Below are 15,547 nucleotides of genomic sequence, written 5' to 3'. Positions count from 1 at the left end.
GATTCTCCGAGATATAACTGAACTCGAACCGGCCGTAGGGTCTCCGGAACAAATTGCTTACATCCCAACGCCGACCCTGAATTGTAGTAAGTAAGATCCAAGAATTCCGTAAGAATATTTATACCTTAAAAAACAAAAAGTGTCGGCATCTTATATTAAAAGTTATTTTATGTGTTTACAGCGGAAATACATCCTAGAAGGGGTGCCATAGGGAGTCTACACGGTTTCTGTGAAGGATATGCCTACGAGACAATTTTGCCCTACTCCCAGGATGTATTTACACACAAGCCGCAAACAGAGACTTTAAACGGCAGGTCAACTCCCCTGAGCCAGGACCGTTGGGCGCCCCCTATTAAACACCAACGGACAATCAGTGCCCAGATCCACAGGTCTGCTTCACCCGAACAATACTACTGGGAGGGTATTCACGAGACAGCGTTACAAGGACAAGGTATGAATCAATTATCATTTATATATATATTTTATTTTTATGCCTGAATATATAAAATAATATGTTTAAACATGGCCTAATGCTGTTTTTTTTTTGTTTTTTTTCAGGCTCACAAGCTACAGACCAGGCAGATGCTATAATTAGGGTTGCCCAAAGACATGTTCCCGAGTTCTCAGAGCTTCTTCAGAACAGCCCTCTTCAAAAAAGCCGAGGTATTTAATTAATGTATTGTTAATATATAGGCTTATATCTGAAATGTATTTTACATTTTTATCAAACATATTTTAGGGTTAATAACCTATTTTTCTGTATGTATTATTTTTAATGCAGACTCCTCGCCGGCTTATAAAGACATCCAAGAAGCTACACATCTAGATCCCGAGGAGGCGCCAAAGACCCCAGTCACCAGAACAGCGAAGCCTGATGATTTCAAAGTTTTAAATGACATTTCTGAGGTAGACGATTTGATGTTCTGTGAAGTGGCCAACCTTATTGAAGTGGCCAATTCTGGTGGGGCAACAGCCTCTTGTGAAATAGACCAAGCCGTGCTTTTCAAGGCTTTTACACAGGGTTTAAAATCACGAAAGGCTTTACTTCAACGTCGTATGGGTATTCTATTCGAACATCAATACAATCAGGATGTGTCATTCTGGCGTAGAGAGCTTCCCCGCATGTTAAACAACAGTAGGGTTAAAACAAGCAAATACCTCCGTTAAAAAACACATATGTAAAAAACACAAGCACACACATCCTTAAGTAGAGAAATGGCGCCCCCTATAGACCTAAGCGAGACAATTGAAACCCTCTTAGCGGAAATCCCTACAGAGCTCCAAGATATAATTAACCATATGAATGATTCTGGGCTAATTGACATAGGGGCTATAGATGAAAACCTATTATCCCAGATTCCCTCCGAACTCATTGAAATTATTACACGTATGAATGAGTCAGGGTCTGCCGATGAAAACAGGTTATCACAGATACCCGAATCAATCATATCTTTAATTACCCAGATGAACGAGAGCCCTAGGTTTAATTCTGCACCCCCTACACCTCTAAGCCATCCTTTAACACCCATGTTCGAAGAGTCTGAAACCCAATACGATGTTTTTGAACAGCTGAACAAATGTCTATCAAATCTGGAGCGGGAAGGTCTTGATCACAATGTACAGAACGAGAGCCCTAGGTTTAATTCTGCACCACCTACACCTCTAAGCCAGCCTTTAACACCCATGTCTGAAGAGTCTGAAACCCAATACGATGTTTTTGAACAGTTGGACAATTGTCTAGCAAATCAGGATGGGGATGGTCTTGATCGCAGTGAACATGTTTTGTATCGAAATAAATTCCACAATATTGAGGTTCGACAGTTTTTCAATTTCGCATGGGGGGGTCAGATTCGGGAATATGCTGTGTTTTACGTAATGCTTATGGACACTTTGAATGAACTGGTAGATAGAGTTAGAGCTTATAGCCAACCAAGGGATACCTTACAGTTGGAAATTTTTGGAGACAGTCTGCAGAGCCGTGTATCGCTTATTTTAAATAAGGGTGAAGCAGATCTTGAACAATTTGTTAACCTGCTAGAACGCCTTGTTCAGTCAAATTTAAACGTGCTAGCAGATAGGACCCTCGAACTTGTAGTACAATTAGTCCGGCCACCACAAGGGGGCGGCGGGCAGAGACGTAAACTCGATAGCCTGATGCAGTCCGAAATCATAAGCAATAAAAAGGCCTACCTCATAATCGTTCACAATCATGGTAATAAGCTATGCTTTGCCATAGGTTTGGCCCACTTACTCAGCCCAGGATGTACAGAGCGCGAAGCGTTACAGAAAGCTCAAGAGCTACAAAAGGCTGTGGGTTTAGGTATACAGGAGGCTGTGGCTTTCTCCGACATAGGCAAATTTGAAAACTTTCTGAATATCAAGATTGTGGTTTTGTACCACAGCAGGGCTAATGACGCTCTCTTGAAGTTCCAAAATATACAAGAACCACACCCTAAGACTATGTACTTTTATGTGCAAAATGAGCATTACTATGCCGTAACTAACATCACAGCATTTTTAGGCGCCCCATATGTCTGTCCAGCCTGTCATACCGGCTACACCCGCAAGGGGGGGCACTCGTGCCGTTATAACTGTTCAGTATGTCTGGATAAACAATGCCCTATGCAACCGCTAAACTTGACACCCTGTGAGGATTGTCACCGCACATGTCGTTCGGCCTACTGTTACGAAAAACACAAAACTGAAACATGGCACCCCAAGGCCTGTAAATCTGTAAGCAGTTGTGACATTAACAAGAAATGTCCAAAATGTCATTGCAATTACAACCTTAAAATAGACAGCCCTAAACCCCATGTTTGTGGTATTCTACATTGCCCAATCTGTAAAGGGCCCTTGAAAAGCAGAGACGCAGAACTTGTTCAAGAAGTACCACATGAGTGTTACATTCAGCCCTTGGCTGAAGATGAACATACAGAGAAATATGTTTTTTATGATTTTGAGACAAATCAGCAATCAGGGGTTCACTTGCCTATTTTTGTATCTACCATGACTTTCACCGGTGAAAAGTGGTCGGCCGAGGGGCCCGATTGCGCCCGACTCTTTCTAAAACATTTTAGAAAGGCCCAGTACAGAAACTTCACGTTTATAGCTCACAATGCGCGAGCCTATGACTCCTATCTGCTTCTGAACCCTTTGATACAGCAAGGCGTGGCGCCCAGTGTCATTGCTCAAGGGAGTAAAATCTTATGTTTTGTTGACCACGCCTTCAAACAGAGATACATTGACAGCTTAAGCTTCTTACCCATGAGATTGGCTCAAATGCCAGAGGCCTTGGGTTTTGAAAACTCGGTCAAAGGCTATTTCCCCCACTTCTTCACATCTGAGGAGAATCTACATTATATAGGAGCTTATCCAGCCCCCGAAATGTACGGTTGTGATCAAATGTCTCCCAAAGAGCGTGAGAAATTCATGACGTGGTACGAGACAGTAAGACATGGAACTTTTGATTTTCATAAAGAGATGGAATCATACTGTGACAATGACGTGGTTATACTACGTGAAGGATGCCTCAGATTCAGAGAAGAGGTAATCAAAGATGCAGGCATTGACCCCTGGAGCTGTACAACTATTGCATCCGCGTGCATGAAAACCTATCGTACACACTATCTAACTCCAGCATCTATAGCTATCCCATCGCCAGACAACTACCGACGACAATTCAAGGCCTACTCTAGTGGTTCCATTCAATGGTTGGAGTACCTCGCCCAGGATAAAAATGTTTTTATCCAACATGCTTTGAATCGGGGGGAGAAGGCTTTTGGGCCTTACCATGTCGATGGATACACACAGATTGACGGTGTTGAGACAGTGTATGAGTACAACGGTTGTTTCTTCCACGGTTGTAAATTATGCTTTGTCCCCCAGGCCATGTGTGTCCTAACCCAAAAGACTTTTGGGGAAATGTACCAAGAGTTTCAAGACAAACTGAATTCTTTAAAGGCTACTTACGGGTTAAAAGTTGTGGTTTTGTGGGAACACGAATGGACAGCCCTGAAAAAGGCGGATCCTCATGTTCAGGCCTTCCTTACCCAATATGACCCTCCAGAGCCCCTGGAACCGAGACAGGCCTTGTTTGGAGGCAGGACCAATGCTTTGACATTGCGTTATGTAGCTCAACCCGACGAGACAATAGGCTATGTAGATTTTACATCCCTATATCCTCATGTAATGAGTTCCTCATGCTATCCTATAGGGCATCCTGAAATTATTCACAGCGACTTTGACATACCTCAAAATTATTTTGGTTTAACCTTTCACGAGTATCAACCCCGTATCCGGGATCACCCCCCACCCCCCCCACACTGATTAGCATCGCTAGCATAGCTTCACAAGTAAATAGTAGCATCTAAATATCATTAAATCACAAGTCCAAGACACCAGATGAAAGATACAGATCTTGTGAATAAACCCATCATTTCTGTTTTTTAAAATGTTTTACAGGGAAGACACAATATGTAAATCTATTAGCTAACCACGTTAGCAAAATACACCATCTTTCTTTGTCCACCATTTTCTCTCTCCACCACTAGCTATCACCAATTCGGCTAAACTAAGATATTGATAGCAACAAACCAAGAAAAAAACTCATCAGATGACAGTCTGATAACATATTTATGGTATAGGATAGGTGTTGTTAGAAAAAAGTGCATATTTCAGGTAGAAATCACAGTTTACAATTGCACCGACCATCACAAATCGACTAGAATTACTAGATAGAGCAACGTGTATGACCAATTTACTCATCATAAAACATTTCATAAAAATAGACAAAGCATAGCAATGGAAAGACACAGTTCTTGTGATTTCAGACCATATTTCAGATTTTCTAAGCGTTTTTCAGCGAAAACACAATAAATCGATAAGTTAGCATACCACATGTACAAACGTTAGTAGAGCATGAATTCAAGGCAAAGGGAGCTATAACGTTATCATCGCCAAAATATATTAATTTTTTCACTAACCTTCTCAGAATTCTTCCGATGACACTCCTGTAACATCATTTTACAACATACATATACAGTTTGTTCGAAAAGGTGCATATTTAGCCATACAAAACCGTGGTTATACAATGGAAATAGTCACAACTCAAGCATCAAAATGAGGGACGTCAGCTTTCAGAGTGATCTAGTTTAATCCAAAGCTAATCATATACTTGACTAAAAAATACAGAGTTGACAGGAATCGAAAGACAAATTAGTTCTTAATGCAACCGCTGACTTACATTTTTAAAATTATCCTTACTTTTCAATACAGGGTTCGCCAAGTGAAGCTATACCAAACAAAATGGCGAAATATGCGTTTAAAATATTTCGACAGAACAACGATTTATCATATTAAATATTGCTTACTTTGAGCTGTTCTTCCATCAGATTCTTGGGCAATGTATTCTTTCTTGGGTTTAATCTTCTTTTGGTCGAAAGATGTCCTTTGTCCGTCTAAATGCCCGCTAACGTTCGACCGGGACCCCGAAATGTGCCCGGTGCTTCACATAGAAATGCATCAAAATCGCACTAAACGGATATAAATTGCTATAAAACGGTTTAAATTAACTACCTTATGATGTTTCTAAGTCCTATATCGAATTAAATTACAGACGGATACATTTCAAGTTGATAACCGAGCCTGTGAAAATGGCATCCGGAGGTCCCTTCCTGCGTAAGGGCGAGCGTCGAAAGGGGGGCTACTCTCACTCCTTGGTCTTTTATAACCTCTGAGAGCTACGGAGAAGGCCCATTCCACTTCTCATTGGTTACTGACATCCAGGGGAAGGCGGGTGCAGTTCGTGTCGTTCCATAGGATAGACAGAGACCTTAAAAACTGATCTGAAACCAGAGCTTCGCTCTCAGACCTTTCACTGTCTGTCATGGATTTCGCTGTAGAAAGAGTTCTGGGTCACCCACAGACATCATTCCAACTTTGTATGAAACTAGAAAGTGTTTTCTATCCAATAGAATTAATAATATGCATATTGTACGAGCAAGAATTGAGTACTAGGCAGTTTAATTTGGAGACGACAAAATGCTAATTCGGAACAGCACCCCCTGTAGTCGCAAGAAGTTAATCAAAGCGACTGTCTACCCTCCTAGGGGTCTGTTTATACCTGTGCTGCCTTACAAGGGGTCTAAAGGAAAACTTTTCTTTCCCCTTTGTCGCACATGCTGTGAACACAACAACCAGGAAAACCCATGTGATCACTCAGATCAAGAAAGAGCCCTGACCGGTGTATGGGTCACCGTTGAATTCTCTAAGGCTTTGGAGAAGGGGTATCGTGTGGCCAAAATCTTTGAAGTGTGGAACTTTTCCAGGAAATCAGACACACTTTTTAAAGAGTACATCAAGACCTTCTTGAGATGCAAGCAGATGGCTTCAGGCTATCCAGCATCGGTCACAGATCAAGAGAGTAAAGAGAAGTACATTCAAGACTACCATGACAGAGAAGGCATACTTCTTGACCCTGACAGAATACAGGTCAACAAAACCAAAAGAAATGTTTCGAAATTGTACTTGAACTCCCTTTGGGGGAAGTTAGCGCAGAGAAGCAATATGCTAACAACTTCGATCATTAAAGACCCGGAAGAATTTTTGGAATTTGTTTTTTCGGACCAATACGAAATTTCACATTTTTCATTCTTGAGTCAAGACATTGCCTTGGTGCAATGGCGGCGCAACCCAAAGTGGGTTCTACCCCCAGGTAATGTAAATGTGTTTCTTGCAGCATTTACCACAGCCTATGCCCGACTTGAACTGTACACCCTCATGGAACAGCTTCAGCGGCGGGTTCTTTACCACGACACAGACTCTGTGGTCTATGTAAGCAAGCCGGGGGATTGGAACCCCCCACTTAGCAACTATCTTGGGGGTTTAACTAGTGAACTCGCCGAGGGTGACCATATCACAGAATGGTCCTCATGTGGGCCCAAAAGCTATGCTTTTAGGACTAAAGACAATCACGTGGTGTTGAAAGCCAAAGGCGTGACTCAAAACTACGAAAATGCCCCGCGTGTAAACTTGGAATCAATCACGCGCTTGGTCGAGGGGTTCGTAAATGACAAGAATAGTGACTTGGAGATTTTGACCTCCTACAACAAAATAGTGAGGGATAAAAAGGGGTTCCATCTAAGAAACGCCCCACTCACTAAAAGATTCAGGGTAGTCTATGACAAGAGACGGCTATTGCCTGACGGTACCACATTGCCCTTTGGCTACTGACTTAGGCTACAAGCCCCAGTGTGTCTTAAAGCTTAAGATATAATGACGGCTGTCGAGGATTTTGACCCCCGTTTAAAACTGCCCTTTTCGGCCTTAATTGCAGGCCCATCAAACAGTGGTAAAACTTTTTTTGTAAAAAGTATTTTAGAGAATTCTGAACATGTGTTATCTCAAAAGCCTGACAATATTGTATGGTGTTATTCATGTTACCAACCTCTGTATGATGAATTATTGAAGACAATAAAAATCAAGTTTGTTGAAGGAATACCCGAATCTCTGTCTGATGACGAACTTCTCCCCCCACATAAATATAATCTGCTGGTTTTGGACGATATGCTATTTGCTGGTAGCGAACACCCCGAAATTGCACGAGCTTTTACCCAATATACTCATCATAGAAACCTGTCCGTGCTTTACTTGGTCCAGAATGTGTTTCACCAAGGTAAAAATAGTCGGACCATTAGCTTGAATGCCAACTACATGGTATTGTTTAAAAATCCTAGAGACAAACTGCAAATTAGCACTCTAGCTCAGCAGATGTACCCTGGACGGAAATCATACTTTATGGAGAGCTATGAGGACGCTACCAAAGAGCCATTTTCTTATTTAATCGTGGATTTAAAAGCAAATACTCCAGAACACCTTAGGCTACGTACAGGGCTGTTTCCGTGGGAGCGGCCTGCTGCATACCTTCCTAAAAAGTAAACGCTATGTCTCTGCGTTTAAAAAGAAACCTGCCCCTCTTGACAAGGCTAGTTGGGTCTACAGCTAAAGGACGGAAGGCCATCTTGGGTAGTTGTTCTTCAGATCTCATATTAGCCTTATGTGAGATTGCTTTGAATCTTCTCAAAGGACGCATTCCACTCACCCTGAACCAATTGAAAAAATTAAAGAGACAAAAGACCGCGATCAAACTCTTTGCCAATAAAAGGGCCAGTCTTCAAAAGAAAAGACATAGTATACAACAGTCTGGGGGTTTTCTTCTACCTTTACTCAGTATAGCCGTGCCCTTCATCACCAGCCTTATTGCGGCCAGACGTGGGGGTTGAACACGCGGTGTGATGGCCACTAAAATGTACTTGGTGCCACAACAAGAGTTGGATAGACTTAAAAATCAAATGCAGGGTCCTGAAAATATCAGACAAACAGCTGAAAATGATTTGGATACGGCCATGAAGGATGTTTTGAACCGAAAAGGATTGAACCCCTATGATAAGATCCAAAAATACACAAACCTAATGCAAAGATATTTGACTCTGGTAAAGCAAGGGGAGAGAGAGACCAACCATTTAACACTTTCCCTACCGGACCCTTTAACAGATGTCGAACCTAACGATAGCCAGGCCCCGGTAAGGCCTGTACCGGCGATCTTACCTAGTGAAGATCCTATGTCTGGTGAAGCTCAAATGCCTTTTGAAGATAAAGTTATGCATGACCTACTGACACATGTGCCTTTACGTAACAGGAAGAATGTTAAATACATTATGAACAAGATAAAAGACTCAAAGGGGTTAGCTGCTTGGAACGATTCTGGAGAGTTTATACTTCAGGGCGCTGTTGTTAGGGGGTCCCATATGGTGGACTTACTTAAAAGTACCACGGCTGCCCACAAGGTTGCTGATGACCGAAGGCCTCCCGGCTGGCGTCAGTTTCTTAAGGCCCTGGCAATCCTGAACATTCCCCTCTCGGGTGTACCCAACCATAAGCTTCGTCAACAGATTCAAGCTTTAAAACAAAAGCCTTCAACGAGATACAGCACCCCTAAAGATGCCCCAACGACACCGCCCCCCTATGAAAGCGATGATGCTAACTCATTTACTCCCATGAACGTCTCAGGACCTTTTCCTAATCCCGATCTCTCGGCGTGGTTAGACTTTTGAAAATGACTTTTGAATGACTATGATTAAATTCAATAAAATGTTTTATTTGAAAAATAAGCAATTTAACATTTGTGGCATTCTTGAAACATATGACGTGAGCATACGCCTTGATTACGCGTTCTTAAACGACACACATTTGAACACTTTTGATATTTTCTAACAAAACAAGATACAAAGTTATCATTACTTCTTAAATCATCCTTATAAAGAAACATAACATCTTCAAAAGAAACTCCCCGGGCTCTTTGGCACAGGTAAAATACACAGTGGTGACCGCATGTAGTGGAAAGGTTATCTTGCACTTGTTTGATGCTGTAGTAGATCTTTGAACCGTTTAGGGTCAAAAAATCTTTAATAGATTTAGGGAAATGTGAAAAACCGGGGGGAAAGCCATAGGAATCAAAAAAAGTTGAGATTTTTCTTCCACCTTCCTGTTCTAATGTCATAGCTAGCCAATGTTCACCAGGCATGTGTTTAGGATGGGTATTGACAATAAACATTGCAGGCCTCTCAGGCCATATCTCAATAGGTAATTCATCACAAGCCATCACTCCACAAAATTGTTTTCCAATCAAGCGGCTCATGAGCCCTTCCAACTCTTGGGTATTCATGTCTTTGCTCAAAGGTCCTTAATAATAATCCACTAAGACCTGTCTTCGGGCATTCACTTCCAAGATTGAATCAGAGCATGCGTAAACAATCATGCTAACTGTACAGGCTAAAGGTGTACGGAAACGCATTTCCAGCCTGAGGTTACCTTGGGACACCACAGACAGATTTCCTGAGGTGTCATCATCAGGGGATAAATTGAAAGCATACAACGTGTAACCCTCTGCAAAATCATTTCTGTCAATAGGTAAAGAGAGATCTTTTAGATGCCTCCCTGTAGCCAGGAATAGATTGTAAAATTCTCGCACAGATATGTTGTTGTTAAATTGGGGTTGGAAAGCCTTAGCAGGAACCTGACGTCCGTCCTGACAGAGAGCTACATACTCTGCATTGAAGTGTTGAAAATTAAAGGGGTTTTTATCTAAACTCCCCGTATTAGAGGCGTGATCAACCAGACCTATAACCACATATCTAGGTAAAGGGCCTAGAAATAGGTTTTCTTGACTGCAGATTCTACTGCCCACAGGTATGCTAAAGGTTTTCATGGTAATTCTTTGGAGAGGGTAAAGGGCATTTCCTTTCATCAAAGCATGTGAGTGACCCAGGCGTACGGCCGGAGATACAGACACTTTTTTAATAAAAAGGGTGGCCCCCAACACTTTCAAACTAAAATCCCCGTCTTGGGGAGACATCAGGCAAAAATCATCCTTGGCCCTGGTTAATTTTAATCTTAAATCAACCGAATTTAAGAGTAACCGTTCTTGAAAGAAAATGTCAGAGTGTATAGGGCCTAGCAAATGAAACTCTCGAGATTCGGCGCAGTAGCGAGCTCGTGCCGCTAGTCCTTTGTTTGCACCGGTGGAAGGGTCTGTCGATTCCATAGAGGCTCCTGCAGTATCCTTGCTAAACAGCCCGGCGCTAAATTGTGTTTTGAGAGTGTCTTCGGAGTAGTTTAGTAAACACTCCATGATGGCTCTATATGGGTATGTGGCGCTGCTTTGACTGATCAGGCGTTCACCCAAAGTCACATCAACTTGGGAGAAAATGGTGGCCAAGGGGTAATTAATGAGACTCACTTTGGCATCGCCTGCAATATTAGACCCATCTCTTTTGGTCACTTTTAGACGTAAATGCACCAAGGTGTTGTTGAGGTCCAGATAGTTGTCACCGTGGCCTGGTATGAAAAATTCGATAGGCCCGTTATCGGTAATAGCAGAGAGAGGGGCTATCTCCACATAACTGGATCTATCTATTGAATGCTGCGTTAAAGGGGCCGTGAAAAGATCGAGTTCTGTCTTTATAGCTTCAGAGGACATTCGATGTAAAAGAGCCATGTCACTTATTCTTTTAGAAAATACTTCCTAGTATTCTTTTAGCCTGTTTTGGTTCAGACCTCCTCACTTTACCACGTCTTTGACTTACTGAGGTTCTTTTAACAGTTAACCGCCGCTTTTTAGGTGCCGGCCTGCGTCTTAAACCTGGGGGTCTCTTTTTTGGTCTTCGAGACAATATCATAAGCCCCGAGCCTTCTTGATGCTCCACATCTGGTGACGCCCTTCGGGTCATAGCATTGGCTACAACCTCACTTACTATATTTTTAGCCGCGGATTTTAAATGTGGTTTGGCTATGCTGAAGCCCCTCTTCATAAACGGTAAAACCATCCTAAAGAGGTTACGGAATATACCGCCTATCCCCGCACCATACATTGTAGGTGCTCCATGATATCCTGGTAGTCCATTACCAACTTGATCCACATAGTATGAAACATAACGGTTAGGGTCGAGCTGATGGTGCTCCATAACTCTTTTATTTGTATTATGTTTATAAATATAATACAGATATTATATATGTAGAGAGGTTTTGGTGGGTCTAAAGTGGAGTTTTACAATCGTTTTACCATAAGTAAATTCAATGTTTTCTTTCTGATCCGTTTTAAGCTCAACCAGAATGTTTTCAATATAGTTCTTGCTGACATGTACGTAGTGCGGCTTGTCATAATTGACAGTGACGATGTCCCCATCCTTTCCGTCTATATGAACTGTTCGCAGGAGGGGCACACAGGTGTCTCCGACCCTTTGATAGGTTATGATGTCGGTATACACAAATATGTTGTAAAATCCTGCATGTATATCCGCAGGGAATGGGAATAATTTATCGTTCACATACGTCCATTTATTAGGACCCATCCCCAACATGTAGGCTAAATTACCGCTGGTCTTTATACCTCCGTTAGCAGGCCCTGAGATTTGTATCCTTTTATGGATTGGATTGTAGAATAGGAATATTTCCATCTTGTTCAGGGTTAGGTGTTCATTCAACTCTGAGACGATCCTGTCGACGGTTCTATAGAAACCTTTTTTAAGCTTAATAAGTTTTGCAGGTTCCGATAACCTTTTGCAATAAAAATCACGGTCCTTAGCTTTGATATTATACCAACTATGGGGGTATGTAATCTCGCTGAGACCTACTTCCCAAGCCTCTGATAACTCTATAGGCTTTGGAAAATTGGTTGTATAATTCGAACTCTGATTATTACGATATATCTGTGCCGACGCATTACTGGGGAGAGTCAGGTAGAAGCCGCTGTGTTCCATGATGCCCAACTGTGTACACGCGACTGATGCGCTAGTTATCATGACTAGGGGTTTAAATTAATCCCCGTTGCCTCCACCACATCATGCTCCAATACCCAACTGTTGAACTTTTGAGGCCAGTTTTTCCAGCGGACCAGCAACCATTTTTTACCCTTTTCTCTCTTCTGATCTAGAATCTCCTCCACGTGAAAGACTTTGTCTTTACCCAACTGGACCTTCTGTAATTCCTTTTCATAAAAAGATCCCTCTATAAGATCCCCGTCATAATCTTTTAATTTGTAGACCGGGGGAATGCGTGGCAGACATTCTGTAACGGTAAACAACTCCGAGCTAAAGCCTTGTTCGTATTTTTTGTCGAAAACACCCCTCAACTTTGATATACGAACCAAGTCACCCACTAGGAATTTAAAAGTCATTTTTTTCTTACGGCGAAGTGGGAACAAACCATACATATTTTTAAAGACTTGAAAAGAGTTTTCCGAAGAGACCTCAGAGGGCTTCATACGTATACTCTTATGGAAGCTGTGGTTGTACCCGTTTACTAAATCCTGAACTATGTCTGTATATCTGTGGGTGTTGTGAGCTGTAAAATATCGCCACATCCGCTCTTTCAAAGTCCTATTAAAGCGTTCCACAACCGAAGCTTTCAAATCAGAGCCTGTAGCAAAATGTATTATTTTATACTTATTCATCAGCTTCTGAAATGTTTTATTGAAGAATTCTTTTCCGCCATCAGTCTGCACTTTATTGGGTGCTCCTCCTGCCTTCAAGATCGAGTCAAAGGCCCGGGTTACCTCGGCCCCGCTCTTATTTTTTAAAACCCTTACAAAGGCTACTTTAGAGAAAATATCTATAACCGTTAGCATGTAGCGATTTCCATCATTTTTATCGGCAAGGGCCTGCATGTCGCATAGATCCGCCTGAAATTGGGATAAGGGATGCGTAGAAAAAACTCTATTTCTTGGAAATTGTTTTCTTACAGATTTATGGAGAGTATAGGCATCCTGCTCTGATAACCACTCACTCACTTTAGCATCGCTTAACAGGCTACCTGTTTCTTCGGCTATTGCTCTCTGTAAACGCTCTTTACCACCATAAGACCCGGGGTTAGCGGGATTATAATAAATGTTTTTCAACAGCTGTTCAGCCATCCTTCTTGCCTCTCTGAGGGACAATAACGTTAATGAGCCACTTTCAAATAACGACAACATTTAAGTTTGAGAATTTTTATTTTTTTAACACCAAGTATTACGTATACAACCAATTCAGGATTTGTTGCAAGATACAAGTCCCAGTTTTCTCAACAATCACATCATGCAACACCCTGTATATATGGTTTAGATTTACAGGTTTGTGTCGCTGAATTTTTAAAACACACACGTCGGATATATAAGTATATAAACAACAAATATGATACACGTTCACATTAAATGGGGGTTCAAACAAATAATGCAAAATCTTAGCCAAAGTTACTTCTAGCTCTTCAGACTCATCAACAATTCTTGATACCATTTGTGTCCATTGCAAACTCCCACCCGTATGTCGTACATGATTCATGATTTGTTCCATTTTCAGCAAACGCTCTACATTAGCCCAGGTATTGTGTGTCGTGTAGAACGATACATTATTCACTTTATTTTCAATAATCTGATGCATAACATTTGTAAGGTCTCTCAAAAGAAAAAATGTATTTATTCGCTCCAACATCGTAGACACATAGTTACCCATAGCTTTTACGTCTAAATAACAAAATGTCACTCGGTCTCTTGGGATTTATTGAGCCAGAAAAGCACCACATCAGCAACCACAGCTTCCCGGTATTTGTTGTCGGCCACCAGGGTGTGTCGGATTTCTTTGAGTTTCTCGTGGATGAAAATTGCCTCCTTCAGTTCATGTAGGAAGGCCTCGGTTACCCCGTAAACTCTAGGGATAGACGGCACAAGACCCATAGACTCCAGGGCGCTGACCAGCGAGGGTATAAACCTGCGGGACCACAGTCTTTTCACCAGCTCCTCAAAATGATTGAAAAAGTAGTATCTCGGAGGGTCGTATAGGCAAGGATGACGACGCTGGCTGGGGTGATTGATCTCACAGCCGATGCATTTTTCTCTTATATAGTCGCCAATCACCAAGTCTAAAAGTGTAGCTACAGAGGCCTTGATGGTATCCACAAAAATAGTACTGACCACCCCATCAAACACATCCTCAGGCTGGGTACATGTAGGGGGTGTCGAGGGTCTTGCCAGGGGTGAGTAGAGTGTAGGGCTGCGAGGCATTGAGTCCTTAGTTTCGGGGCCCCATGACGTAGCGGAGTCCTCGTAGAAGGTAGGGATATCCATGGTCTATGATGAAATGAAGAACCGGCTGCTTTTGCTTTTATTGTAGAACCCCGCCTTTGGGTATCTGGGCGTGGTTAAAGACTCCCCGTACTTAGTTTTCTTCTGAAGTTGTATCTTCTTGAGGCTCTTTTGAAACGTAATCTTCACGATTCGTATATATTATGCACTTCTTTAAATGCACAAGGCTCTGCCTCTGTTGGCTCTGTACAAAGAGATCATCCAACGCCTGCAACATGTTCAATTCCAGTACATCCCAACTTTTAAAAGGAATAAGCAGACGCAGTCTGGAATCCCCAGTATGGCCCCCCTCCCTGAGGTTTTGGTTTCGGATTTCCTGGGTGCCGATATAGAACTCCACGCAGCCGCAGGGACGTCCATTCTGTCTTTGTATTTTCACCCTGTGAAATATTCGTCCTGAGGAGTCAGGGGTACCTTCCCAACGGGTCTCGTGGCCCGTGAACACACTATACCCCTTGGTGATAAGGCGCAGTTCAGGACACACAACCTTGCGAAAAACCGACCAGTCTTCAACACCATATTCCAAGCCTACAGTCTGGTCTGTATATTCTTCTCCTTCAGCTACCGTATAGAGGGTCACTCTACAGGCCACGTAATCAAACCGATACCCCCACAGCTGTCCATTAGACATCAACACTTGATCTTTCAGCGCATTTGATGGAGGTATTTGGGTTCTATAAACATTTAAAAAACGTTTTTTTTGGAGCATCATATATTGCGGGTTGATACTTGGCCCGTGCTCTATGGACCAACCGAGGACCCGCTTCAGTTGTTACAGTCATCACTGCTTTGTCACCGATCCCAAATTCCATGGTTATTCTTAAGATCTTGTACAGTCTTAAACAGGAATTGTTCTGGGGCTTTATAAGGCTTCTG

At 42.2% G+C, this 15,547-nt stretch overlaps 1 long non-coding RNA gene across 1 annotated transcript; it reads left to right on the top strand.

Annotated features, from left to right (window-relative positions):
* The first annotated feature begins 408 nt into the window (after window positions 1-408).
* Window positions 409-870, top strand: LOC120057191. The gene is made up of 3 exons (XR_005477889.1): window positions 409-451; window positions 559-663; window positions 782-870. It is a non-coding gene; the product is annotated as an uncharacterized LOC120057191 (long non-coding RNA).
* Window positions 871-15,547: the final 14,677 nt, after the last annotated feature.

The sequence above is a fragment of the Salvelinus namaycush genome, chromosome 1, assembly GCF_016432855.1.
Source record: "Salvelinus namaycush isolate Seneca chromosome 1, SaNama_1.0, whole genome shotgun sequence".
In the NCBI taxonomy this organism is placed as follows: domain Eukaryota; kingdom Metazoa; phylum Chordata; class Actinopteri; order Salmoniformes; family Salmonidae; genus Salvelinus; species Salvelinus namaycush.
The sequence above is the reverse complement of the archived record's forward strand: the minus strand, read 5'-3'. Positions and strand labels throughout refer to the sequence as shown.